The sequence below is a fragment of the Lutra lutra genome, chromosome 18 (assembly GCF_902655055.1).
Source record: "Lutra lutra chromosome 18, mLutLut1.2, whole genome shotgun sequence".
Lineage (NCBI taxonomy): Eukaryota > Metazoa > Chordata > Mammalia > Carnivora > Mustelidae > Lutra > Lutra lutra.
Window position 1 is genome coordinate 6,573,103 of NC_062295.1, and position 25,812 is coordinate 6,598,914.

Genomic DNA, 25,812 nt, shown 5'->3' on the forward strand with positions numbered 1-25,812 from the left:
AGTCCTGACATGTCACCAAGTGTGCTTTTGAGAAAACACTCGCTTAAATCTCTTTGAGTAGCTCAACAGCTTGTAGACATTGGCCAAGGAGACTTGATGCAAAGGACTACAGAGGTGGAAAAGGATGGCCCTCATAATAGAAATAGCTGGGTAGGGTTGTGGTAATATAAAGCTTGGCTTGCGAATGTCCGAGTGGGCAGGAAACCATATCAGAAGATGGGCCAACTTTACACTGGAATATAGGCAGAAGGAAGGCAGGTGGGAAGACAGAAAACAGAATTGAAGATGGAAGAAATGGACAGGCCCAGATCCATCTGTAGAGTCTCTAAAGTCTGAGTCAAATTCTAGGCTTGTTCAGTGATATAGTTTCTCTAGATCTGAAAAGTGATATGAAGTTTCTCTTGATTTGTTTGGTGATATAGTAGTTTTTCTAGATCCAAAAAGCAAAGCATCAGACATTTTCCATTTTCTGGGCATTTCAGCTGTGCCCAGCACAATGTTAAGTCATTTCACCACATTATTCCATTGAATCGCCAGGTGACACTGTAAAGAATGTATCATTGCCTGCATTTCCCAGAGAGGGCCACCAGGGCTCAGATACGGCATTAAAGAGTCAATATCAGAGTTCACGATCAGCATGTCTAACTGGTACCACACTCTTTCTAGTCTACCAGGTGACCTCTTCTTTTGAAGTCAGAGCCCTGGGTCTTTCATTTGGCCATACATGGGAACTTCCCTAATGGCACCCTGCTCTCCTTCATTCCAGAAGAACCCAGAGACAATGAAGCCCATCTCCCTTTGGTGCCTCCAAATGGAGTTCTCCAAGCCTACTCCAGTCTCAACCCCTAACGAGACTCCTTCATTATTGAGGAAGGCGGTGGAGGAGTTAGAAACCTAACCATCACCCTGGGAGTTTTCAGAGCCCTTCTGCCGCTCTCAGCCGTTCGCTTCTCCCTACAATGGGCGGTAAAGGCACGTTGGCACTCATCAGCAGAAGACTTCCACCTCCCTTGCGAGGTTCAGTCTTTGACTAACCTTGTTGAGGCTCTTCTGTCATCATTATTGCTTTCTTTTATAGCCCCCACTGGAACTTAAGACTCATTGTCAGAATCAGCCCAGTCAGAGGGTTCCAGAGGGGACCATTGGAGTTTTATGGAGACTTTTCCAGCTGCTAAATAACCTTGAGACGAGAGCTTAGTTATTGACTTCCTGACTCATTGCTCCACTTCCCGGCCACCTGGTTGGTACTTTATGTTCTTCAACACTAACTACCTGCTGAGGATCCTGCACCATTGTTGACATAAAGCCTTCATTTAACGGCGGCATGAATTGACTTGGGATTTCTGAGTGACGTTTCTTTGTCACACCCATATGTCTAAGTTGGGAGGGTGTGCCCAGCAACTCTACACATGATGTCTCTGCCCCCCTTTTCCTTTAAACGTACACACACAGATAACATCCATGTTGACTTCTTTGATGTGTTTGAGAAATAGACGAGAGGCTCCAAGGTCTACTTCCTAAGTCCCTCATCATCCAATAAGCTCCTCTTGATTACTTTGTGAATCACTATGGTTTAAGGACACCGTGCCTTGCAAAATGAATTGAGGAAAGTGTAGCTTTAAAGAGGTTTCCAGGATTTGTGCCATTCTATAGGTGATACTAGAGGGAAAATTGTAAGTCTTAATCTTCACCCTCCCAGAGATCACTCTGGAAGTTGTGAGCATAAGAGCACCTGGCCATCAACCCACTGTTTCCAACCAGAAACGTCAGAGTAGCAAGAAATCTGGATTTATGAGGAGTGGTTGCAAGCTACCAAAGGGGTCGTTGACTTTAGCAGGACAGGACATGGGTGACATTCGGCAAGACTGTGCTGGCATGGTATGGCTATGTGAACAGAAGTGAACGTCAAAAATGTTGTAAGATTTCTGTCATAGCAGACACCATGATGATGCTTCCCATAAATCAGACCATTTATTTCTCAAAGACCATTATTTCACTAATGGGCCTCTGATGCCCATTTTACAGATGCCAAGACTGAATCTCATACAGTTTGTCTTGGATTTTTTTAGATCCAGAAGTCTTACTTTCTAGATGCCAGGAGGGTGGCTTGAGTTCAACCCTTAGCTGACTGGGCTTCAAGCTTGTTGAGACTGTTTTGCATAGTGATTCTACTATTCAGGCTGTCTGATGATCCTGATATTAGCCCAGGGAGCACCCAGAGCCCAAAGTAATGGATTCTAGAACAAACAGGTCTGGATTTGAATCCTGGCTCTTCCTTTTTCAGAGTGACTCCCTTAGTCTAAAGAACGAGAACTATAGGGTTTATTTTCTGAAGTTTTATGGGGAATTAAAGTGCACTAATATTTTAACATAGACATCAATGCACGTTGGGTGCCCTTTCTCACAGCTTAGTGTCAAATGTCTGTTGCCTTCTGTGTAGCAAATTGTGTCACCCATCACCCTGTGAACGTCCACAGACATTTGTCCATCCTGTTGTGTAAAACCTGGCATCTCCTCCTTCATGTAATGCATGGAAGGGGGTTGAGTGCCATGCACACAGTAGGAACTCCTTGCTGGTTGTGTGAGTCTGGGTTCCCTAGGGAAACAGAACCAATGGGAGGTGTATGTACACACAGTGAGAAATAGACACAGAGAAAAAGATGAACCATAAGGAATTGGCTCACATGATGATGGAGGTTGACAAGTCTGGAGATCTGTAGGGTGAGTCAGCAAGCTAGAGACTCGAGAGTGTCCGTGTGTTGTCTAGTGCTAGCAACAGAAGGCTCAAGACCTAGGAAGAGCTAAGGTTGCAGGCTGAGTCTGAAAGCTGAACGGGCCATTGTCCCAACTCAGTCGGGAAGGCAGCTAGATTTTCCCCTTATTCACAGGAGGGTTGGCCCATTTGTTCTATTCAGTTCTTCAACTTGTTAGACGATGCCCACCACCCACACTAGGGAGAGCACTCTGCTTTACTCGGTCTCTCTCTTTTTTTTTTTTTTTAAGATTTTATTTATTTGACAGAGAAGGAAATCACAAGTAGACAGAGAGGCAGGCAGAGAGAGAGGGGGAAACAGGCTCCCTGCTGAGCAGAGAGCCTGATGCGGGACTTAATCCCAGGACCCTGAGACCATGACCTGAGCTGAAGGCAAAGGCTTAACCCACAGAGCCACCCAGGTGCCCCATGCTTTACTCGGCCTCTTGATGTAAATGTTCATCTCATCCAGAATGCTCTCATAGGAACACTCAGAAGAGTCTTTGGCCAACTACTTGGGTACCCCAGGACCCAAATCAAGTCAACATAAACTTAACTGTCACACTGAATAAATGAACTTGCAAAGTGGACTCACTTGACCCCTTCTCTGAAAGCAGGCCTGAGGCACCTGGGTGGCTCAGTCAGCTGAGTGTCAGACTGCTGATTTTGGCTCAGGTGGTGATTTCAGGGTCCTGAGCCTGAGCCCCACATCGGGCTCTACACTCAGCAGGCAATCTTCTTCTCCCTCTCCCTCTGCTTGTCCTCCAGCTCATGCTCTCTCTGTCTCTCCCTCTCTCAGATACATAGATAATAGATAATAGATAATAGATAATAGATAGATAGATAGATAGATAAAATCTTTTAAAAGCAGGCCTGTCTTTCTCCTACGTGTGTGTTTCTCAGGCGTTATTGGTGGTTCCTTGCTGCCTCCGGCACAATTTATTCAGTTGGTACTTAGCACACAGATGTTAAAGATCTTACTAGCCCCATGGGGTTATTCCCACAGAGTATCAGGAACCCTGGTTTCCTTTGGCTCCCCAGCCAGCCCCGAGGGTTCCTCCTACTCCATTCCTCCTCTGGTTCCAAGCCTGACCCAGGCTCCTCCTCCTCCCCTCTTTTCTGGGCAGCCTCCAAACCCCACATATTTGCTGCTTAGCCTTTTCTTCAGAGTGAATCAGGATACTCAGGTCACAGCTCAGTAGGACTATGAGGGGATTTTCAAGTTTCAACAATCGGAGGACCCCGTCTGCCTGTACCCCATCCTCCCGCCTCACAGGATGACGCAGCATTCTGTGGACTGTGCTTTTCCATAGGGTTTAGTAAGAAGCATGAGTAGATCACGTCCCCAGTGAAGTAGCTTTTTATGAAGCTACTTTTAGTAGCTTTGAAGTAGATGTTTATAAAGCTGAAAGTCAAAATAAATATGGTAATAGAAAAAAATGAAGGTCATATTGTAAGTCAGGGTTTCCCAGCCTTGGCGTGATTGACATGGGGGGCTGGGTAATTCTCTGTCCTGGGGCTGTCCCGCGTGCCCCATAGGATGTTGGGCGGCGTCCCTCCTCTCTACCCACTGCATGCCAGGAGGAGCAGCCATCCCCCCAGCTGGGATGATCAGAAACACCCTCAGACATCACCCGACGTCCCCTAGAAGACACAGTTGTCCCAGGGGAGAGCCTCTGCTTTATGACAGGGGTAAATAGCACAGTCCCTATTTGAGCTCCCTTATTTCATTCTAGAGCCAAAACGGTCTGTCGCCATGGTGTTGATTCCTGATTCTGGAGCCTTAAAAATCCAAATTCCTCTCCCCTCCCCTGGCCACCCACAAACAGAATGGACTCCTCTCACCACACTCAGACAGCCAAAAAGGTCTCCAGACATTACCAGCTGTTCCCTGGGGTAGAGGTGGGAAGCAGCATTGCCCCTCGACTCAGCAGTAGCTGTAGAGAATACGGAAGGGCCCCGCTTCTGGTCTCGGGGTAACTGTGCAAGTGAGTGTCGAGCAGGTCCTCGGATCACCTGATCCAGAGAAGAAGCCACACGGTGTTACCTGACATATGAGCCAGAATTCAAAGGTGAAGTGAAGAACCGGAGAAAGAAAGGAAGAGAGTGGACACAGGGTTGGGAACAGAACAAGGGCTTGTCCTCTGACCACACTGCAAGGGAGCAAAGGGGAAGAGGCCCGTCCATTTTGTGGTGCGGGTAGGGGCCACGGTAAATAGTTGGGTATTTTGAGGCGATCACCGGGTCACTAGGTGCAGCCGTTCAACCAAGAACAACAGCTTCTTGTGTATTCTGAGTTGGCCCAAGACCAGCAGTCTCAGTAGCCCTGGAGACAGGTGTGTGCTGGGTCGTCCCAGCGTTGCCAAGGACAGAAAGCCGAGCCTGCATTCCCCGTCTGCCTCCTCATCCCTGATTTTATGGAATCAACCACAGTGACGAATGGCCCTGCATTTGGATGGCTGTCCCAGCTCTGGTCACAGCTGAAACTCCCTGCCACTGTTGACATATGTGCCCTCGGAGAGCTCTAGCGCGATCGGCCATCTGTCCAGGAGGCCGGAGCCATCCTCAGCCCTGAAATTAGTGAGTGCAGGAGCCAGCTTCTCTCCAGCAGGCACCTGGAGCCACGGGCTCACAGACGTGGCCTCACCAGCCACCACATGGCTCGGGGACGGTCCCCAGGTTAACAGCAGAGAGAGGGAGCGGGTAGGAGCAAATGGCTGGGAGCTCGTCTATCTCCTCCTTGGGAACCTGGGAGCACTGTGAGCCTGGCAGGGGGGCAGGGGTGGGTGGGGAGGGGGATGTGTGATGGATTCGGTCCGATTGGGGTCTGAGTCTCAGCTCTACCCGCTCCCAGATGCATGATTTTGAACACATTCTTATTCCTAGAGAACAAGTTACTTTTCTTAGAGACTCAGTTTCCGCAACAGGAAAATGACCCCAGCCGCTTCCCCTCTTCCTTCTCACGCCACTGTGGGAATAATTGGCATGCAAATTGGCTTGGCCCATTAGAGAGTGATCTGTGGGCTGAGGACCGGTCCCTCAGTGCAGTCGGCCGCAGCCCTGCACAATGTGGATTTTATTATTTATGGAAAAGAATGAGTGGAGAGAACCAGATGTTATGACTCAAGCTCATTTTAGGAGAAAGGCAAAAAAAGAAAGAAAGAAAGAAAGAAAGAAAGAAAGAAAGAAAGAAAGAAAGAAAGAAAGAAAGAAAACATTAATTAGCATCCTCAGAGGTGTTCAGAGAGGCAAATATGAAAAAGAGTCCAGGAAGAGCCTTTACTTTTAAGTGAAAATGTAACATGCTATCAAGGAAAGTTGAAACAGGACTACAGAAGACGTGATAATAAATCTTTCCCCCGTCCCTTCTTCAGATTACCATGTCTGCCTCACACAGGAAGTCGGTACGGCTACTGTCTTCTGTGTCCTTCAGGCAACAGTCACCGCAGAAATAAGGGGAACATTTTATGAGAAGAACCTCCCCTCTGCATTTGATCACTGGATGGATCTTGCTCTGTAGCCATTATCTGTCTCCTCCTTTGCCTGGCTGTGTAATATTCCACCAAGGGGATGCACCATTACTGAACTGGTTTCTTCTTCTAGGATGACAAATACTTTGCCAGTATAAACAACCCTGAAGAATACATACATTGCAAAAATGAGTCTTTGCACATGTGGGGGTCAGTCATCAGACTCAGATTTGTGAGTCCTGGGATCGGTCCTTTAACGTTGCTGCACCGAGCCCATCAGCCCTCCCCCCAGCACCACGTATGTGCACCCCTTTGCACCCTATGGCAGTCAGATGATTGACTCAGAGACCTCACTTTCCCCTTTGAATGCATGTCTGCTTTTATTTGTTTCATTTATTTTATTTACCTTTCGGGGTGGGTGATGTTGGGAGAAAGGAACCTTGGAACCCAGTTCATAAAAGATTAACTCTGATGGCAACAGGCCAGGGGCTGCTGAGTTACAGCTCCTGTCTCAAATACGCCCCAGCAGCCACATCCACCAGGAGCCTCTGAGGCCAGCCCCTTCACACAGACGCCTCCTGCTTTTTCATTTTTGTGAATAATTCTCAGGGAGGGAGGGGGTTAGCTCCGCTCCCATTCTGGACAGAGGAGGACAGAAGAGGGAGCCGACGATGGGGCTGCTTTGGCTCACGTCCCTAAGGAGTCCGTACCCTGACATCAGCCCAGAAATAATCCGAAGGGCCGACACCAACCACAGAAGCAGGCCTCCCAGAAAGCCCACTTGAGCCGAGAGGTGAAGCTGTTCCCTCCAGATGCTCGAATGAAAACGAGATAAATAGCAAACTCACGGAGGGTCATTTATCTGCCCCACCTCGCTGCCTGCCTTTCCTTACACGGGCAGGGCTGCGCTCGCCACCCGCAGAGAAGGAAGGGGAGAGAGGGAGCAATCCCTTCGAGGCTGCCCTGGGTCAACTTTATCAAAATGATAAAATGTTTTGGGTCCTGGCAGCCCCCCAGGCCGGCTCCAGGTTGGGCTTCCAGAGGCATTATGGGGTGAAGGAGGTAAGCACACGGCTCTTCCCGCTACACCCTAGTGGCATTGCCTGTGTGCCTGCTGATAGCAGTTTTATCAAGATAAATCTAGTGCTGCTTGGGAAGGATATTAATAAATTATCTAGTAATGAAAAATGTGAGAGGAACCATACTCTTACATCAGGCTTGTGATGATTACTTTGATAGATGCACTGGCAAGATTTCCTCGACAAGGCAGAAATGAGAAACATGACACATGGACCTTTAAGGGTGACCTCAGAGGAAAACAGAAGTTGCTGAATGATACAGAAACAGAATAGGGAAAACAAGAGCTCCGAGGCGCTGCCTGTCAGCTGCCAGATGGATGGGCTCCGCCGACGGTCTGATCATTGAGTTTAGTGTCAGATGCAGAAAGGGGAGGTTGGGAACGGGAAGGGAGGGGAGCACACCCAACGGCTTGAGTCTCGGAAGCACAGGGTTCTAGATCGTCATCGATGGCGGCTGGGCTCTCAGCTCTTTCTGGCAAATCTCAGAAGCTTCCAAAGCCTCAGCCTCCTTATCTGTAAATGAAGAGCATAAACGCTAACACTAAAATTGCAGGTTGTGGGGAATTCCATACAGTCATATCTGGAAAGTTCTCAGAACCAGAAAGTACTCACTAAATGACCATCTCATCTCATCTGCGTGAGACAGTGACCGTGGCCCTAATCACCATGGTGGAAGCAGGACCCAGGAGGAGGGTGTTGACGTTTCTGGATGAGAGTTACTGAGTTCCTGGTGTTCTGTTCGATTCTGGGGATGCTAGCTGAAATCAAGCTGGGCTTTGCCCCAAATGGATCTCAGTGTCTAGCGCAGGAGACAAGTTTGTACACAAGGAATGAAAATAAAGTGCGCTGAACGCTAGGAGAAAGGTGAGCCCGGGGAAGCGTACGGCGTGGTCTCTTAAATCAGACTTCAGGAAAGGAATGTGCAATGGAATTTTGTAGGATAGCGCTCCGTACAGTGATGAGGGGAAATGTTGAAGGAGTTGCTTTAGGAGTGAGTCAAGAAGTCCTGGGACTTGCCTGTGGTTTGGCACAACTGCAGCGTGGGGTAGAAGTGGGAGGGTAGCGGGCAGAAGTAGCTGGGGAGGTAAGCTTGGGGCGGGCTCTTCCGAGTTACTTTGCTAACATGCATGAAGCGTGAGGAATCACTGGCTTCTTCGCACCTGTGTCTCCCCTCCTTCAGCTACTGTTTCTTGATTCTCTTTCGGAGAGGTGCCTGTGCAGTGTCCCCACTAATCTGTGGCCTGCAGAGCTGTGCCGTAGAGGATGGAGGCAGAGTGGGGAGGGGGGTGACAGCCGCTCCCTGAAGGTGAGGGGACACAAGGATGAGCACACATCTTCCAAAACTTGAAATCTGCTCTGTCAGTGTTGGAGTCCACGGTGGCGTACAGAGAACAACATGTGGGAGGAACTGGAGGGTGCCCTCCCGGCCCTGCCCACCCTGGTCCTACCTATCCTCTCACTCCTCCCTCCCTCCATTACCTGTCCCTGTCCAACGCCTCTCCTCTGCCCTTTTCCTGCTCCTTCCGGACCCCTTGCTGCTTTGAGCACCCATGTTTTGTGAATGCACCTGCTACCGTCATGTCTGCTGAGATCAGGGTTTAGTGACACCAGTGGCGGGGTGGGGGACAGATGGACACTGCACTCCCACTCTCTGCCAGGTCCAGCCTTTCTGCGCTACCTCCGTAAAGTATAGTATAAACCTAGTGTACAATTAGAGACTGGCTAGATTAGGGTTTCTCGGGTGGGAGTCAAATGCTGGGCTCCAGGGCAGATAGAGGATGCACTGTCACACAGACTCTGCTACGAATAGTGAGAAAACCCCCAGCGCATCTGTCTCACAGCCCTTCCTAGCCCAGGTGCCGACCTACATTTTCTTGCTCGGTCTGATCTTTGAGCATGTCACACGGAGTCAAGAAATACTGAAATCTGTATTGGTTCTTCAGAGAGGCAGAGCCAAGAAGAGATATATACGGAGACGGAGATTGAAGAGGGGAGGCAGCAGCAGAGGGAAAGGGAAGACGAGATCTGTTTTTAAAAATTGGCTCACGCAATTGTAGGCTGACAAGTTCAGAATCCTCAGGGCAAGCTGGCTGATTGGAGACTGAGGTTAAAGTGGGTGTCACAGCCTTGAATCTGAGAGCCGGAAACACAGCGTATTTCTCTGTTGCCGTCTAGAGACAGAATTTCTTCTACTTCAGGAAGCCCGAGTCTCGGCTCTCAAGGCTTTCAACTGATTCAATACTCATATGCGTCTCCTTAAGCCACACTTAAGCTCCCAATAAGAACACTAACAAAGTTATATTTCTCCCCAACTGAAAGAGCACATCTGAAAGAGCACGGACCCTTTCTCCAGAAGAGGAGGCAAAGTCTTTAGATGGTGTTCACTCTCCTCCTTGATGAGCTGTAATTTTAGAGCTCTGATAAAGAGGTCACAACACTCAAATGCCATGATATAAAATGTGGCTATCTTATTATATGATCAGGGAATCAGAGAGGGAAGGGAAGAAAACAAAGATGTTTGCTTAAAAATAGAGGGACATACACAGTCATATATATATATATATATATATATATATATATATATCTCAACATATCCATAACAAAATATGGAATACATACTCAAAACAATCCTAGTCTTTACCTATTTTGTTTTACAGGTTGGGAAATGGGCTCAGATAGTAAGCTATAGAGCTGAGACTTGAATTTGGTTCTTTCTGACCCCCAAACCCTTTCCATCATAAGAAAGAGGAGAAGGGGGAAGGTGGGACGTACACGAGGCTCTCTCCAGTCTTTTAAAAACATGGATGCGGAAAGCAGTTTGCACCACTCACAAGAGCTCCCTGACTGTGTTCAGCGATGTCCTGCCAGTAGCTTGCATTCAGCATAATGGCTACATTTACACTACAGAAATTGGCGAATATTGCCAATAAGGCCTTTGTGTGCGTGTCACCCATTTGTGGAACATTATCTGCATATCCATGATATTGTTTCTGGGGTTTTTTTGTGGGTTAGTTTTTTGTTTTGTTTTGTTTTGTTTTCGTCCTCAGCACCTAGGACAGCGCCTTGTACAGGGCAGCCATCTACCACATGTGGACTTAATTAATTTGGCTAAACTTAATAGCCCCGCTGTACAGCTGGGAGAGCTGATGCTCAGAGAGGTCGTCATGTGCTTACAGTTGCCCAGCTGATAACCTACAGAGCCAAGATATAAATCCCATTCACTGTGATTTCAGCCCTAAGCTGCCACGCAGAGAAAGGGGACACCACTATAGAGGTTCACTGAGGTACAATCCAGGGTGGCCTGAGAGCCACAGGTCCCAAAGAGACAGGCTCGCTCCAAAACCATCACTGACACGTTTCCCTCCGTGCTGTGTATTCGACAAAAATAAATTCTCTCTCAGCCCACAACTACCTAATTAGGCTGTACTCAAATATCTCCAGACTTCAAAAAGACAGTGGAAACAGATTAAAGCCATGCGCAGCCAACAAGAAGGGGTAGGGTAGCCGCTGGCAGTATTTCCTCCTTGTTTAGTACCCACGTCTGGCCCCGAATCTCTATTATTCTTCCAGGAGGTCGGTCATGATTAAAGGGTTCCTTCAGCAGCTGGGGCTCAGTGATAAGGGCTTTCTGTTTAGGCCCTCCTAAACTACAAAAAGAACATAAATCATAATTTTGCATCGACTTAGTTCCTATATTTTATTTTATTTTTACTGGGGATTTTGGGGGGCGGGGACAAAGTAGGCTTGGAAAATTGGGTTTGATAAAAGAAGTATGTGCATAAATTGTTTGATGGGTTTTTCATGGGGGGTTTCAATTATATCATATTATTAAGGAGTTCCTCTGATTTGTGAGACACACGAAGCAACCTGCCAGGAAGGCACCGGCTACTTGCTAAGCCATACTGTGTGCCAGGCATGGTGCAATACAGCCTCCCTATTATCTCTTATTCACATAAACAAGCTGTAAAGGTTGATGGTATAACCCTATTTTGTAGAGAAGAAACTGAGGGTTGGCAGGGGTCAGCACCACGGACAGGTCACATACCTACCAAGGGTTGAAACTTGACAAGCAAGTGTGTTCAGAGTCCATATCACACAGGATTTCATTTCATTTCAAGAAAAAAGGTCTACAGCACCTCGGCCTGAGCCAAGGGTTTCCCAAGGCAGAATCTGAAAGGATTTTGCCTCCCTCCCCACCAGGGGATACTTGGCAATGTCTGGAGACATTTTGGGTTGTTAACAACTGAGAGGGGAGTTGTTCCTGGCATCTAGTGGGCAGAGACCAGGGAGAATGTTCAACACTCTCCAAGGCAAAGGGCAGCCCCCCACCTGAGAGAATTATCCAGTCCCAAAAGATCAACTGTGTCCGGTTGACAAACCCTGGCCCACAGTGACCACATGTTTTTCTCTTCCCAGAAATTATCTATCTGGAGACGTGGGTGCTGAACCAGAGAACCCAATCGATCCATACTTTTGAATTCAGGCACTAACTGGAGAGACACTTGGGGATCTCAGAGACTTACCCTGGTCCACTCATAAACCTTTGAAACTGGCTTCCAAATCTCCTTCCTGCACCCACCCACCCACATCTCTTTCCCCAGTTACTAGTTGAAAATTCTTAGAAATCTTAGGGTTTCATCAAAAATATTATACAGTGTTCTCTCTCAATGCAGACACTGAAAATGCTTTGATTTGGGCTTCTTCGCCTTTGTGAAGAGTTAAAACGGAACGGTCTTAAAAGCCAAAAAGAAAAACAAACCTTTAATATTCTTATTACCAAAGCGTTAAAATCCAAAGCAAACGGAGACCAGCCTTGAGAATTCCCTGAGCAGACAGAACCAGCTTAGTCATACAAACAAAGCTTAATTTGGCTTATTTTGCAAGGCTAACTTGACCTGGGTCACTTCTTGCTCATGCCTCTGGAAATCATAAGCAACACTTCTGTTTCCCAAGGTTGATATGAGGTAACCACTGACCAATACCCTGGCATTTAAGAAAAGTCTAATATTATAACCCATCCCTGTGATGCATAAACAGTCACTGTCTTCTCACTGAAGAAGCAGCTTTGTAACAATGAACCCCTGAGCCTCATTCCACGTTTTGGTTAGAGTACCCCCGGTTGCAAACTGTCTCTTTCGGTGTGTGCACAGTAAACTTCCACCAATCACTACTTTGGTGATTCACTAGTTTTATTTCTGTTATTTCTGAACTTCCAACAAAAGTAATATATGGGGGTGCCTGGGTGGCTCAGTGGGTTAAGCCTCTGCTTTCAGCTCAGGTCCCAGGTCCTGGGATTGAGCCCCACATTGGGCTCTCTGCTCAGCAGGAAGCCTGATTTTCTCTCTCTCTCTCCCTCTGCCTGCTGCTCTGCTTACTTGTGCTCTCTATCTCTCTGTCAAATAAATAAATAAAACCTTTAAAAAAAGTAATATGTGTTGGTTACTGAAAAATTAGAAAAATAGAGGCAAACAGAAGCAAATAAAAGTCCGTGGCAAATCCACCACCCTGAAATAACTCTTTTTTTAATCATTTTTTTAATTTATTTTCAGCATAACAGTATTCATTGTTTTTGTACCACACCCAGTGCTCCATGCAGTCCGTGCCATCTCTAATACACACCACCTGGTTCCCCCAACCTTCCACCCCCCCACCTCTTCAAACCCTTCAGATTGTTTTTAAGAGTCCATAGTCTCTCATTGTTCACCTCCCCTTCCAATTTCCCTCAACTCCCTTCTCCTCTCCATCTCCCCTTGTCCTCCATGTTATTTCTTACGCTCCACAAATAAGTGAAACCATATGATAATTGACTCTCTCGGCTTGACTTATTTCACTCAGCATCTTCTCTTCCAGTCCCATCCATGTTGCTACAAAAGTTGGGTATTCATCCTTTCTGATGGAGGCATAATACTCCATAGTGTATATGGACCACATCTTCCTTATCCATTTGTCCGTTGAAGGGCTTCTTGGTTCTTTCCACAGTTTGGCAACCGTGGCCATTGCTGCTATAAACATTGGGGTACAGATGGCCCTTCTTTTCACTACATCTGTATCTTTGGGGTAAATATCCAGTAGTGCAATTGCAGGGTCATAGGGAAGTTCTATTTTTAATTTCTTGAGGAATCGCCACACTGTTCTCCAAAGAGGCTGCACCAACTTGCATTCCCACCAACAATGTAAGAGGGTTCCCCTTTCTCCACGTCCCCTCCAACACATGTTGTTTCCTGTCTTGCTAATTTTGGCCATTCTAACTGGTGTAAGGTGATCTCATATCAGATAAATTAGATTTTAAACTAAAGACTGTAGTCAGAGATACAGAAGGACACTACATAATTCTTAAAGGGACTATCCACCAAGATGATCTAACAATTGTAAATATCTATGCCCCCAATATGGGAGCAGCCAATTACATAAGGAAACTGTTAATCAAGATAAAGAGTCATATTCGGGACTGGAAGAGTTTATGCTGAGTGAAATAAGTCAAGCAGAGAGAGTCAATTATCATATGGTTTCACTTATTTGTGGAGCATAACAAATAGCATGGAGGACAAGGGGAGATGGAGAGGGGAGTTGAGGGAAATTGGAAGGGGAGGTGAACCATGAGAGACTATGGACTCTGAAAAACGATCTGGGAATTTTGAAGGGGTGGGGGGTGGGAGGTTGGGGCACCAGGTGGTGGGTATTGTGGAGGGCACAGATTGCATGGAGCACTGGGTGCTGTTATGCTGAAAAAATAAAAAAATTATAAAAAAAAAAAAAAAAAAAAAAAAGATAAAGAGTCATATTGATATAAACACATTCATAGTAGGAGATCTTAACACGCCTCTCTCAGAAATAGATCATCGAAGCAGAAAATCAATAAAGAAACAAGAGCATTGAATGACACATTGAACCAGATGGACCTCATAGATGTATACAGAACATTCCACCCTAAAACAACAGAATACTCATTCTTCTCAAGTGCACATGGAACCTTCTCCAGAATAGACCACATACTGGGTCACAAATCAGGACTCAACCGATACCAAAAGACTGAGATTATTCCCTGCATATTCTCAGATCACAATGCTTTGAAACTGGAGCTCAATCACAAGGAGAAGTTCAGAAGGAACTCAAACACCTGGAAGCTAAAGACCACCTTGCTTAAGAATGCTTGGATCAATGAGGAGATCAAAGAAGAACTGAAACAATTCATGGAAACCAATGAGAATGAAGACACTTCGGTCCAAAACCTATGGGATACAGCAAAGGTGGTCCTAAGGGGGAAATACATAGCCATCCAAGCCTCCCTCAAAAAACTGAAATAACTCTTTAAAATATTTTGGAGATTGGACTTCTGGTCTTTATTTTCTATTAAAAACTCATGAAATGACATTCAGATAGACCCCTGCAATAATCCAGAAGGCATGTAAATTCTGGCAACTAATCACTGGGACAGTGACAATAGCAGAAATTGAAGCGAATACTTAAATAGTACACACTTTACGCCAGGGGCTGTCCACTTCCTTCCTACGTATGAACTACTTGAATCGTCTCCATAACCTGATCAGGTTGGTTCAAGGAGCCACACTTGGACAACATGAGCCATCATCTGAAAGGACCGAGTTTGGCCGTAGCTGCACAGGGATGCCCCTAACATCGGGAAGGTGATACAGGGACCCCGCCCCCTTTTTCTCGACTTCCCGCTTCCCAGTAACTAAAAGCTTTGCCAGTGTCCTGTGCCTACTGTAGCAAAGTCCCACTGATTGGGTGGCTTCAAGCACAGGAAATGTGTTCTCTGGAGCTCTGAAAGCCAGAAGTCAAAATCAGGGTGTTTAGAGGGTCACACTCTGTGGAGGCTCAAGGGGCAAATCCATCCTTGACCTCTTCCGGCTTCTGGCAGCTGTCTGCATCCTTTGGCTCCCGGCCATCTCTCTCTCTCTCTCTGCTATATTTTCATGTTGCCTTCTCCTCTGCAGGCTCCTCTGAAACTTCTCTCCACTGATCTCCCTTCTCGCATGTCTCCCTTCAGCTTCTCAGCTTCCTTCCCTACCAAGCCCCAGAGCCCACAGGTCCCACTCCATGGGTTCACTTCTGTGACCCACATCTTGTCCTCGGCTGTCTCTGGATCTTCACAGTCTTCAAGGGGTGGCTCTTGGGTACAAACTCAGATTTCTCTCGCTAACTGGTTGCTACTCATTACTAAACTAAAAGCTTTTTGGCTTTCCAGAGTGTAGAGATGGGGAACAATGAATGGGAAGTGCAAAGGGAAGCAGAGAAATCTGGAGAAAGACAGGGAAAAAACAAACAAACGATTTTGTTTGTTTTCTTATTTTCTTATTGTTAACTTGGTTGGCCAAGGGAAAATTCATTAAACTAGCTCAGCTCCCCTTGTGGGGATCCTGCTATCCCCAACATTCCCTTTAACACCACCAGAGGGAAAGAATTCTCAGAGAGGAGAGAAATTACATGTTGAAACTGGAGGTTCTTTAAAAAAAAAAAAAAAATTTCTACCCTAGGGTTTCCTAAGCTCTCTCTCCCTTCAGACCTCAGAGATGATGGACAGACAAGGAATTTCTTGCTTTCGAAAGTTACTGTGATGTGCCGTTTTATTCAAGAAAGTGAAAGCAGGACCACAAACAAGCCTTCCAAGGGACAACATAGGCAGTCTTGTTGGTTGGGTGGAGGGCGAGGAAGAGCTTCTGCTTGGGCTCAGTGACCTGGCAGGGCAGGGCAGGAAATCATATAACAAGACAGAAGTTCTGAGAAAATGGTAGGTCTGGAGCAAATGGAGACATAATTTTGTTCCATGGGACACACACTCTTGAGTTCCACTTTATGGCCAAACAGGCCCCCCTCTCCAACCTCAATCAAATAGTTTGTCCGTACAACATCTATCTCTGTGCTTTGAACATGAGAACATATTCATATTCTTAACTGGTATTAGGTTTACAGTGTTGCAGGTTTCATTTGCATAATAAAATGCTATGCGAGAGGAGACGAGGGTTAATCAAAGGGTTTTATCACTCTTTTTAATTATCTTCATTATGCCAGAGCAAGATGTAAATTTTAATTCTACCTTGTTAGCTAGCAGATTCCACCAAACTTTGGATATCCTAATCATCTGTCATTTTAAACAGGCACAGATGCCAGTGATTTCAGCAAACGGAATGCCCTAAATATTGTAAGCTTTATTAATCTGATTGTCATGTCATTTAATATAATTTAGCAATCATTAATGTTAAACAGAAGATCAACCTGCTCACCCCAGAGGGAGGCCCTTGTGAACCTCGACTGTGTCCCCTTTGTTTTTCCTCCCCTATGCTACTTTCCATCAGCTCACACTTAGAGTCCTTCCCTGTTCACACAGCACTTTTCCCCTCTCTTTCTCCATCAGTCCTGTAGCCAGAGCTTACAATTCATGCATGGTTGTTTTTCAGTGACCCACAAACTTTCTCAGTTTTTAAAAGGTTTCGGGAATGTGTTCTTAGTCCCGCAGACAAGAGAAAGATCTTTGAGGGATTGGCGGTAGTGGGAGGAGGGTAGGGGGATGTCTATGGAAGTCTTGGGTTTCTCCACTAAGCTCTCTGTAGAGAAGTCAAAGGAAGTCTTCATCCCACCTGAGTGATCAAAGGCAGAGTCTGCAGATCATAGTTCAGTGGGAACACTGCTGACCAGAGGCAGCCTTCACTGAGCTCTGGGAGATAGGCAGCAATGGCCAAAGAGGTGACTGCCCTTGTCTGCTGCTCCTGACAACTGAGGTGGTATTAGGAGGGACATGAAGTCAGAGACTAAGTTAGATTCAGTGGCTAGATCCTGACTGGCCAATGGATTTGGTGACATAGATGTTCTTTAAGGGCTTTGGGTAGAGTTTTAGAGGGTGTGGAAGGTGGTGTTGTGGACTGAATGTGTGCCCCCCAGATTCACATGTTGAAACCCCACCTCCCCATTGGGACAGCATCAGGGTGTTTGGCTGGTAATTAATTAGGATTGGCTGAGATCATGAGGGTGGAGCCCCTAGGAATGGAATTTAGTGTCCGTTTAAGAGTCAGAGGGAGCTTGCTTCTTCTCCTTGTTCTCCGCCATGTGAAGATACAGTAAGAAGTCCCCCATGTGCAGCCCAGAACCCAAACATGCTGGCAGCCTCCAGAAGTGTGAGAAATAAATTTCTGCTGTTTAAAAGCCACTCAGTCTAAGGCATTTTTGTTATAGCAGCCAGATGGTATCCTATAAATTAATCATGGGATTTGTGTTAAGCTGTAGAATCCCAGCTTCGATGGTCCCACTGGTAGTGCCGTGGTGGACAAGCCTCTTAGGTTCCCTGAGCCTCAGTTTCTTCAAATATAAAAGTAAGATGGATCATGATATCCATCATGGCTTTAAATGTCATCAGGCAAGGATTCTAGCATAGAGTAGATACTCTGTTATGGTGGAGTGATAGGATTTATACCAAGAAATTTAGATATTTAATTCCCTCCCCCATTTCTGGCACGGAGCTCCTAAAACCTCTAGAATTTCCAGTGCTGAAAGATAAGCACGTCTCTTGTTATGTTAATCTGTAAATCCAAAAGAGATGCTTTTTGGACCCACCTATGGAGAGAGTGGGGGTGTTGGGGCTGGTTGCCAGGGGAACCAACCATGCTAGAACAGAACTTCCAGTCCTACCCCACTGACCTCAGGGAGAAGGGCTGGATGTTGAATCAATTGCCAGAGGCCAGTGATCCAGTCAATCCTGCCTACATAATGAAGCCTCACCCAAAGGGATAAGGTTCTGAGAGCTTCCTGGAGTAATAGGTGCCTATGTACTCCCTTTCCTTCCCCCCTCCCTCCCCTCCTGTCCTCTTCCTCCTTCTCCTCACCCCCATTCCTCTCCCTTTTCCTCTCCTCTCCTCTCCTTTCCTCTCCTCTTCTCTTCTCTCTCTCTCTCCACCCCCCTCAATAACCCTAGGCTTCCTTTTCTCTGTAGAGTAGTTACCCTCCACACTCACTCCCAGCTTGAAAACAGCTGGAGGAACTGTCCTCTCCCAGGCTTGATCCAAACAGTGAATAACTTGTCTGCATACCATTTTGGATGGCAGCTTTCCAGTTCTGTAGAAACTATGAAGCTGACCCATTCTAAGAGATTGTCTTAGTTGCTGGGATCAGGGACTCTTGGCCCACCTGTCACCTCCCCACCAGAGCACCCATCTCTGAGCTCTCTTTTTAGATGAGGTACCCAGGAACGGACGATAAATGCTTGGTGTCCTGTGGCAGTGGCGCAAAAATGGTAGCCCTATTAAAATCCAGACATTCTCTTATAGTTACCCAGAAAGGGGACTTTTTAAAATTGCTGTATAAAGAATTCTTCTTGCAATAAGTGTCTTTTTAGTAAAAGTCAATAGTACCCTTTTAAAAAATTAATTTAATTCTGTGTGTGTGCGTGTTCCAAGAGTTATTGTTTATGCACCACACCCAGTGCTCCATGCAACATGTGCCCTCCTTAATACCCACCACCAGGCTCACCTAACCCCCAACCTCTCTCCCTTCCAAAACCCTCAGTTTGTCTCTCAGAGTCCACAGTCTCTCGTGGTTCATCTCCCCCTCCAGTTTCCCCCAACTCACTTCTCCTCCCCATCACCCAGTGTCCTCTGTGTTATTCCTTATGCTCCACAAGTAAGTGAAACCATATGATAATTGACTCTCTCTGCTTGACTTATTTCACTCAGCATAATCTCTTCCAGTCCCATCCATGTTGCTACAAAAGTTGGGTGTTCATCCTTTCTGACGGAGGCATAATACTCCACAGTATATATGGACCATATCTTCTTTATCCATTCATCTGTTGAAGGGCATCTTAGCTCTTTTCACAGTTTGGCGACTGTGGCCATTGCTGCTATAAATATTGGGGTACAGATGGCCCTTCTTTTCCCTACATCTGTATCATTGAGGTAAATACCCAGTAGTGCAATTGCAGGGTCAGATAGTTAATTGTGTGTGTGTGTGTGTGTGTGTGTGTGTGTGTATAACTTTATTAGAGTTAAAAATAAATGTGGGGTGGAGAAATGGACCAGTTATTAAGACTAGGATGTAAGCTCTTTGTAGGGACACAGGAACCCTATGTTAGCACTCTCTAGTAGAACTTTCTGTGAGAATATCCCATACCTGTGCTGTCCAGTAAGGTAGCTGCTAGCACAGGGAGCTGTGGAGTGCTTGTAATGTGGCCAGTGGACCAGAAGAACAGTATCTGTGATTTCCTTTAATGGGAACTTATACAAATTTAATTTTAAATGGCTGCATATGGCTGGCATCTACCATATTGGACAGCATCCCCCTGTGTTCATCCCACTATGCAACTGAGACTGTCAGCAAGCTCTTGTCCTGTGGAGTAGGTTGGTTTTGTCACTCTGTGGCAGAGTGATTTGCTGAGCTGTTCTCAAAGTCCAGGAAGCTAGAATGTCTACCACTGGTTTTCATCATTTCCGTTACTTGTCCATCAGTGAGTGAGGGTCGATGGTGCATCTCACTGTGTGTGAGACACTTACAAATCACATAAAGTGTTGGTACCAGAAGCTCCCAAGACAGGCTCAGAAAGGGGCAACTACAATCCAGGAGTTCCATGATAAGGATGGAGAACAAGAGAGAAAAGTGATGAAGGTCTCATTCAGTCTAGGAAGGGGGAGCAAAAGAAGGTTATTGGACAAGAGGATTGTGACTGAATTTCCCAGGCTGGGAGCAGGTGATTCTAGGAAGCAGGAGGAACCTCGAGAGCAAATAAGAGCATATTCAGTGGTGCAGACTTTACATTTTCAACTATACCTGGTATAAGGGGGGAAGGAAACATGACTTGAAAAGAAGGGTTTCCTCTAGCTCTATTTAGATATATCTGAATTGAATTCCCTATCCTGCTGGGCTGGCAAGTAGTTTAGTGTCTGTTAGTACCATGCTTTTTCTTCCAGAATCACCAAAGTCAAGCAGAGTTCTTGGGTTTGTACAGTCTATTCTAGAACCTTGACAAAGTTCCTCCCATTCATGGGCTACACTGATTACCATCAATATGTTTATTTACTCTGTAGTGTGCCCTGTTCCTCGAGACCCAAAGCACCATGGCCCAGGATCCAACATCCCTAACTGCCCTTTGCAGACATTCCCCTCTGGAAACCACCCACCCCTGCTGCAACAAGAGCAGTAAATGCTTTATTTCCTTGCACTTTCTCTACCTCCCTAAATCCCCAGCACTCACTGCTCTTGGGGAACCGTTCTCATCTTCCTCAGATGTCAGTTCTTCCCCCCTCCCCATAAGCTTTGGATCAGAGATTCTACTACACATTGTTGCTTATTGGCAGACCCATAAATTGGTGGGGTCAAACCATTTTTTTCCCTTAGTAATTCATCAATTCTCTTACTGATATTCCAGGGATGATCTCCGGATATCATCTCTGATATTCCACAGATGGATGGGGCGCCTGCATGGATCAGTCAGTTAAGCATCTAGCTCTTGATTTCAGCTCAGGTCATGATCTCAAGGTCACAAGATCGAGCCCTGTTTCAGACTCCATGCTCAGCAGGGGTCTGCTTAAGCTACTCTCCCTCTGCCCCCAATCCATCCCTCTCTTAAAAAAAAAAAAAAAAAACTATCGGGGAGATGAGTAAGTCCTAGAGATCTGCTGTGCCGCATGTCGCCTCTTGTTACCATTGCTCTGTAAATACAAGTGTTCGCTAAGAGGGTAGATCTTATGGTAGGTAAGTGTTCTTCTCACAAAGTAATACTGAAGAGAGCTGGAGGAAACTTGAAGGTGATGAGTGGGTTTATGTCAGATTGTGGTTATGATCTCACAGTGTATAGTTATCTCTAAACTTCCCCACTTGTATACATTATGTGCAGTTTTTGTATGCCGAAACAAAATTTTTTTTAATATTCAAGAGATGGTAGGTAGTTTGATATAACAGGCCAAGGAGTTTTATAGGGAGGGGCAGAAAATAAGGGGAAGAAGATAGTAACCAGGTCAAGGAGGAGAACTTTAAGTGCTCTGTTAAGAAGCTTGCAGTACTGGATCCTTAGGGTGATGCTGTAATGGGCATTTCCAAGCTTTCTGTTACTTTGTTTGGGCAGTCTGTACCTGAACCCCATTGTTTGTACAGAAGCTTCACCAGCTGTGCACAATGTACTTTGTAACCACCACAGCGGGCCTCCTAAAAATGAACGGAAAGGAGAGCATTGTGGGTTGAATTCTGCACCCTTCCCCCACCCACAGAAAGACATGTTGAAGTCTTAACGCCCAGGACTTCCAAATGTGGCTTTACTTGGCAATGGGGTCTTTGCAGATGTAGCAAAGATGAAGTCATTGGGGTGGTCCCTAACCCAAGAAGATGGGTGAACTTGTAAGGGAGAAATTTGAACAGAAGCAGACATGAAGAGAGGGAATGTGAAGACAGTGTGAAGGGACTCGGGGCGGTGGGGGTGGGGGGGGCGAGGAGACAACCTTCTACTAGCCAAAGAACCCCTGAGCCTACCGGAAGATGGGAGAAAGACCTGAAACAGATCCTTCTCTGGTGCATTCAGAGCGAGTGTGGCCATGCCAACACCTTGACATTGGACTTCTAGCCTCCAGAACTGTGAGACAATAAATCGCTCTTGTCCTAAGACACCCGGTTTGTGGTTCTCTGTCACAGCCACTCTAGGAAATGAATAGAGCCACGACCCGTTTTCTCCGCCTCCCTTGCAGCTACCGTCGGAGCCCCAAGCTGGAATTTGGCATCTCAGGTGCCCCGACCCAGGATTGCCCTGGGCAAAGGGGGCACGTGGTAACATCGATCTTCAGTGCGAGAACTGTACCCACCTGAGCTCCGGGTACCCTCCCGGGACCGCTGCCGTGGCAGAAATTTGCTTGCGGTTCCAACCGTGTTGCCTTCCTTGGCGCTGGCCTGCCCCGTGAGGCTGGCCGTTCTGGGCGCTGAGCGCCTTCAGCCCACTCCGCGGCTGCTGAAACCAGCCTAGGGACGTTGCGTGCGCTCGCACCTCATCACCTGGCTGATACAGATGAGGAAGCGCCAAGGGTGTAATCCATCTCTGAAGTGGTGGGTGGTGGACAAGGGCAAAGAACGGTCTGTAAGTGGGGAGAATCAGACTCCGGATGGGGACGGTGACTACGGCGGGCGCGGTGGGGCGTGGGGTACATGGTGTAGTGCAGGTGTGCGTGCTCCCGCGTGTGGAGGGTGCTGGGCGCGCAGGCGCGTCGGCACGTTCTCAGCCACAGATCTTCCAGGAGGAGAGCAGCCAAACGTGCCCGAGGCAGTGAACTTCGGTCGCCTGACGGTGCTCACTAAACAGTGCGTTCAGGCTCCACCGGCGCCGAGCGGGGCAGACGACAGTTTCCAAGTTTGAAAAATGAGCTGCTTCACTCGCCTGGTGCTAATGCCTTTTTCGGAGAAACTTACATCTTGGAAATGTCATGACACATTGCAATCACGGAGAACACAGCCACAGTAATTGGGAGTGTTTCTTCAAGAGCAGAGCATGTCGAAGAAGATACATGGCTCGCAGCATAATTTCCCGCAGCGGTGGTGGGGTGCGGGGAGTGGGTGTGCAGCCAGGCTGCCTTTGAAATAAATCCTGGCGGGAGCTCTCCAGCAGCTGGGACTTCTCCTGGCGGATGGAACTGCCTCAGGAGTCAGACGGCCGCAGTGCAGGTGCTGGCTGGCTGCAAATGCATTGTGTGACTTTGGCCGTGCCTACAGATTGCCCTGCGACTCACTTTTTCCATCTTTCTCATGAGAATCGTGTCCCGTGTATTCTGGTGCTCCCAGCAGAACGTCTTATGCACCCGTATTCCCACGAACCAAGAATCCCTACGACTCCGCCAGCAAGTACTAAGATACTAAGCCAGACACTAAGACCTGTTTGTGGATTAGCTGCCTTAAAACACACAAGCGATTGAGGTGAGTACCATAATCGCCACTGTTCGGAGGAGGAAGAATTGAGACACAGAGAAGATAGAGACTTCTCCCGAGGCCTTGAAGCTAGAACGTGGTCATGTCAGGATTTGAACTCGAGGCAGTCCAGACCTGCGTCCGATTTGTTACTGCTGCAATTCAGCTCTCTGGGTGGACCCCAGAGTGCTGTGAAAAGTATACAGTGCCAGTGAATGTTTCACGTGTTAGTATCAATGATGTTGGGACCTCTTGAAAAGAGAAAGTTGAAAAAACCAGCGGATTTGCTGCCCCTTGGGATGGGTTAGAACAAAGTGTGATCAAAGCAGCAGGAGTGATAGTTCTATATTACTGGGTACCAGCAGGTACTCAGGAAATGGTGCCCATTTATCCTCCCAGTAACTGAGGGAGTCAGGGAACCTGTTTCCCATTTTACAGATGAGAGACTTAAGGCCCGGTGTCCCTGACATCCTCGAGACTGTCCCTCAAAGCAAACGGCTCTGATGGGGAATTCCAGTGGGCAGATTACAAAGACCATGCTCTTTCTTCTCTCAAACGCTGGGAAAGACCAGTTCCCCTCAAAGGAGCATCTGTGTAAAGTAGTTGAACCTTCGGGCTTCTGTCTCAGAGGAGAAAGCACAAAGATGTTAACAAGATAATGTAAATATTAACATTCACTTTAAGAGGTTAAATTACCTGGAAGCCCTCATTTCTAAAGGCCACCTTCCCCGGTTTGCGTTCTCCAAAAGTGCTATAACCTTTTCCACGAGGAAATTATGCAACTGATACTTGCTTTGTAGACATCTCAAGCTTCCTGGGCTGTCATCTGGGCAATGAGGAGAAAGGAGCAAAAAGGGCTGTTCATCACCTGCCCGCGGACATCCGGTCCTCTTGGGGCAGACCCTGGGCTGCCTGTGGCCCAAGCATTCTGCGTCCATTACTAAGCCACTCATGTGGGACAGAGTTTTGAAAGGATGAGGGCTTAGAATTCCAACCCTTCCACAGAAATGCTAATTTATCAAGAAGAGAACACGATGGATGACTGAATCCGAGTCTTCTAGAAGTCCTGCTTTAAATAGTTGTCAAGTCCGATTTGTAATGCAATGATCGGCGCCTGTCCAGAAACATAAAAATCGAGAGCATGCTCAGCAGCACGTGGGTTGGCTGTGTTGGGTGTATTCCAGGGATGGTGGCAGCATTCCCACCCTTGAAGGCAGAGCGAAGGCTTGATGGAGGCAAGATGGAAGACTGAAGCATGGTGAACCCGCAGACACCTGTCTGTGACTGTGGTGTCCAGTTATGGCACTTGCCGGTTGTAGGACCACAAGTCACGTCGCTTTTCCTAGACCCAATTACCTTTCCTGTTAAGTGGCCATAGTCATTCCTACCCTGAGATCTTTGAAGTTATCAAAGGTGCCTTCCTTTTCTCTAAACACAGAGACTGGACATAGCAGGTACTCAATTAACCATTAGTAAGCAACAGAGTTGTTGTGTTACGTGAAGTAACTTTGTAACATCTGCTCTCTGAATTCGGGGCACAGACTCTGTGCTTAGTGAGTAACCGTTTAATAAGTAACTATTTTCTCTTGCCCCACCTTTAGCATCTTCATGCGTCTCTTTAAAAGCGCTGCCCTAGGCGTTGCCTTTCATACTGTATAAACTCACCAGACACATTTTTGGCAACTTAATAGCTATCTCAAAAGCATTATGCACCACATTGAACCCCTGGTCCTCCTTCTCAGACCCTACCCCCAGCTCCCCCATCTCAGGGGATGGTGCCATCCTTCCGTTTACTGGAAACAGAAAGAAAACCACAAAACACAAAGCAAGCAAATTTTGAAATCTTTTGATTATTTTATATATTGAACCATGTCATTTGTTAGATAAGGAATCGTGACCCATATATTTTTATGGCAAATTGCGTGTTTTGTCAATATAAAGTGATCCTTGTTTGCTTTACGAATTTTGCTTTGTATCTTACCTTACGTAGAAAACAGAATTTTAAACTCACTTTTTGTTTGTTCTTTTTGGGTAAAGCGTTGCTTGTCTTACTGGGTTTAACTATTCCTGTCATTTTCATTTGCGTTTACTAGGATTTGATTTCTTTAAATCTTTTTCTTTTTTTCTTCCTATGAGCGTCTTTGTGTTCTTTTAATAGGAGAGTTTAGAAAAAGGACGCTTATTGTTTTACCTGATATATTTACTCTTAGGTGTGTCTTCTTGTCTTTTGCTTTCTGTCTGCTTTTTACCGTCCTTTTGTTTTTAGTGCTTCCTTAAAATTTCTTCTGTTTTTCCGATCTTTCCCTTATGGACAATGTTTGGTTACCATGTGTGAGATTGTGATTTATAATAGGAAATATGTATTTGGTCTTTGTCCTGTTTCTGGCAGGGAACTCCTAAACCCTTAGAATTTCTTAAGAAAGGGAAGTAATTGAGGTGTATTTTGTTATGTCAATGACATGACTTTTAGGCCACTCCTAAGGAGGGGGTGGGGGGTAGTTTCCAGGGAACCAAGCATGTGTTTAGAATTTAGGAACCTTCAGTTCCACCCCTGCCAGACCTCCAAGGGGAGTAGGGGCTGAGTGTTGATCTAATCACTGATGGGTAATGATCTGATCAATCTTGTCTA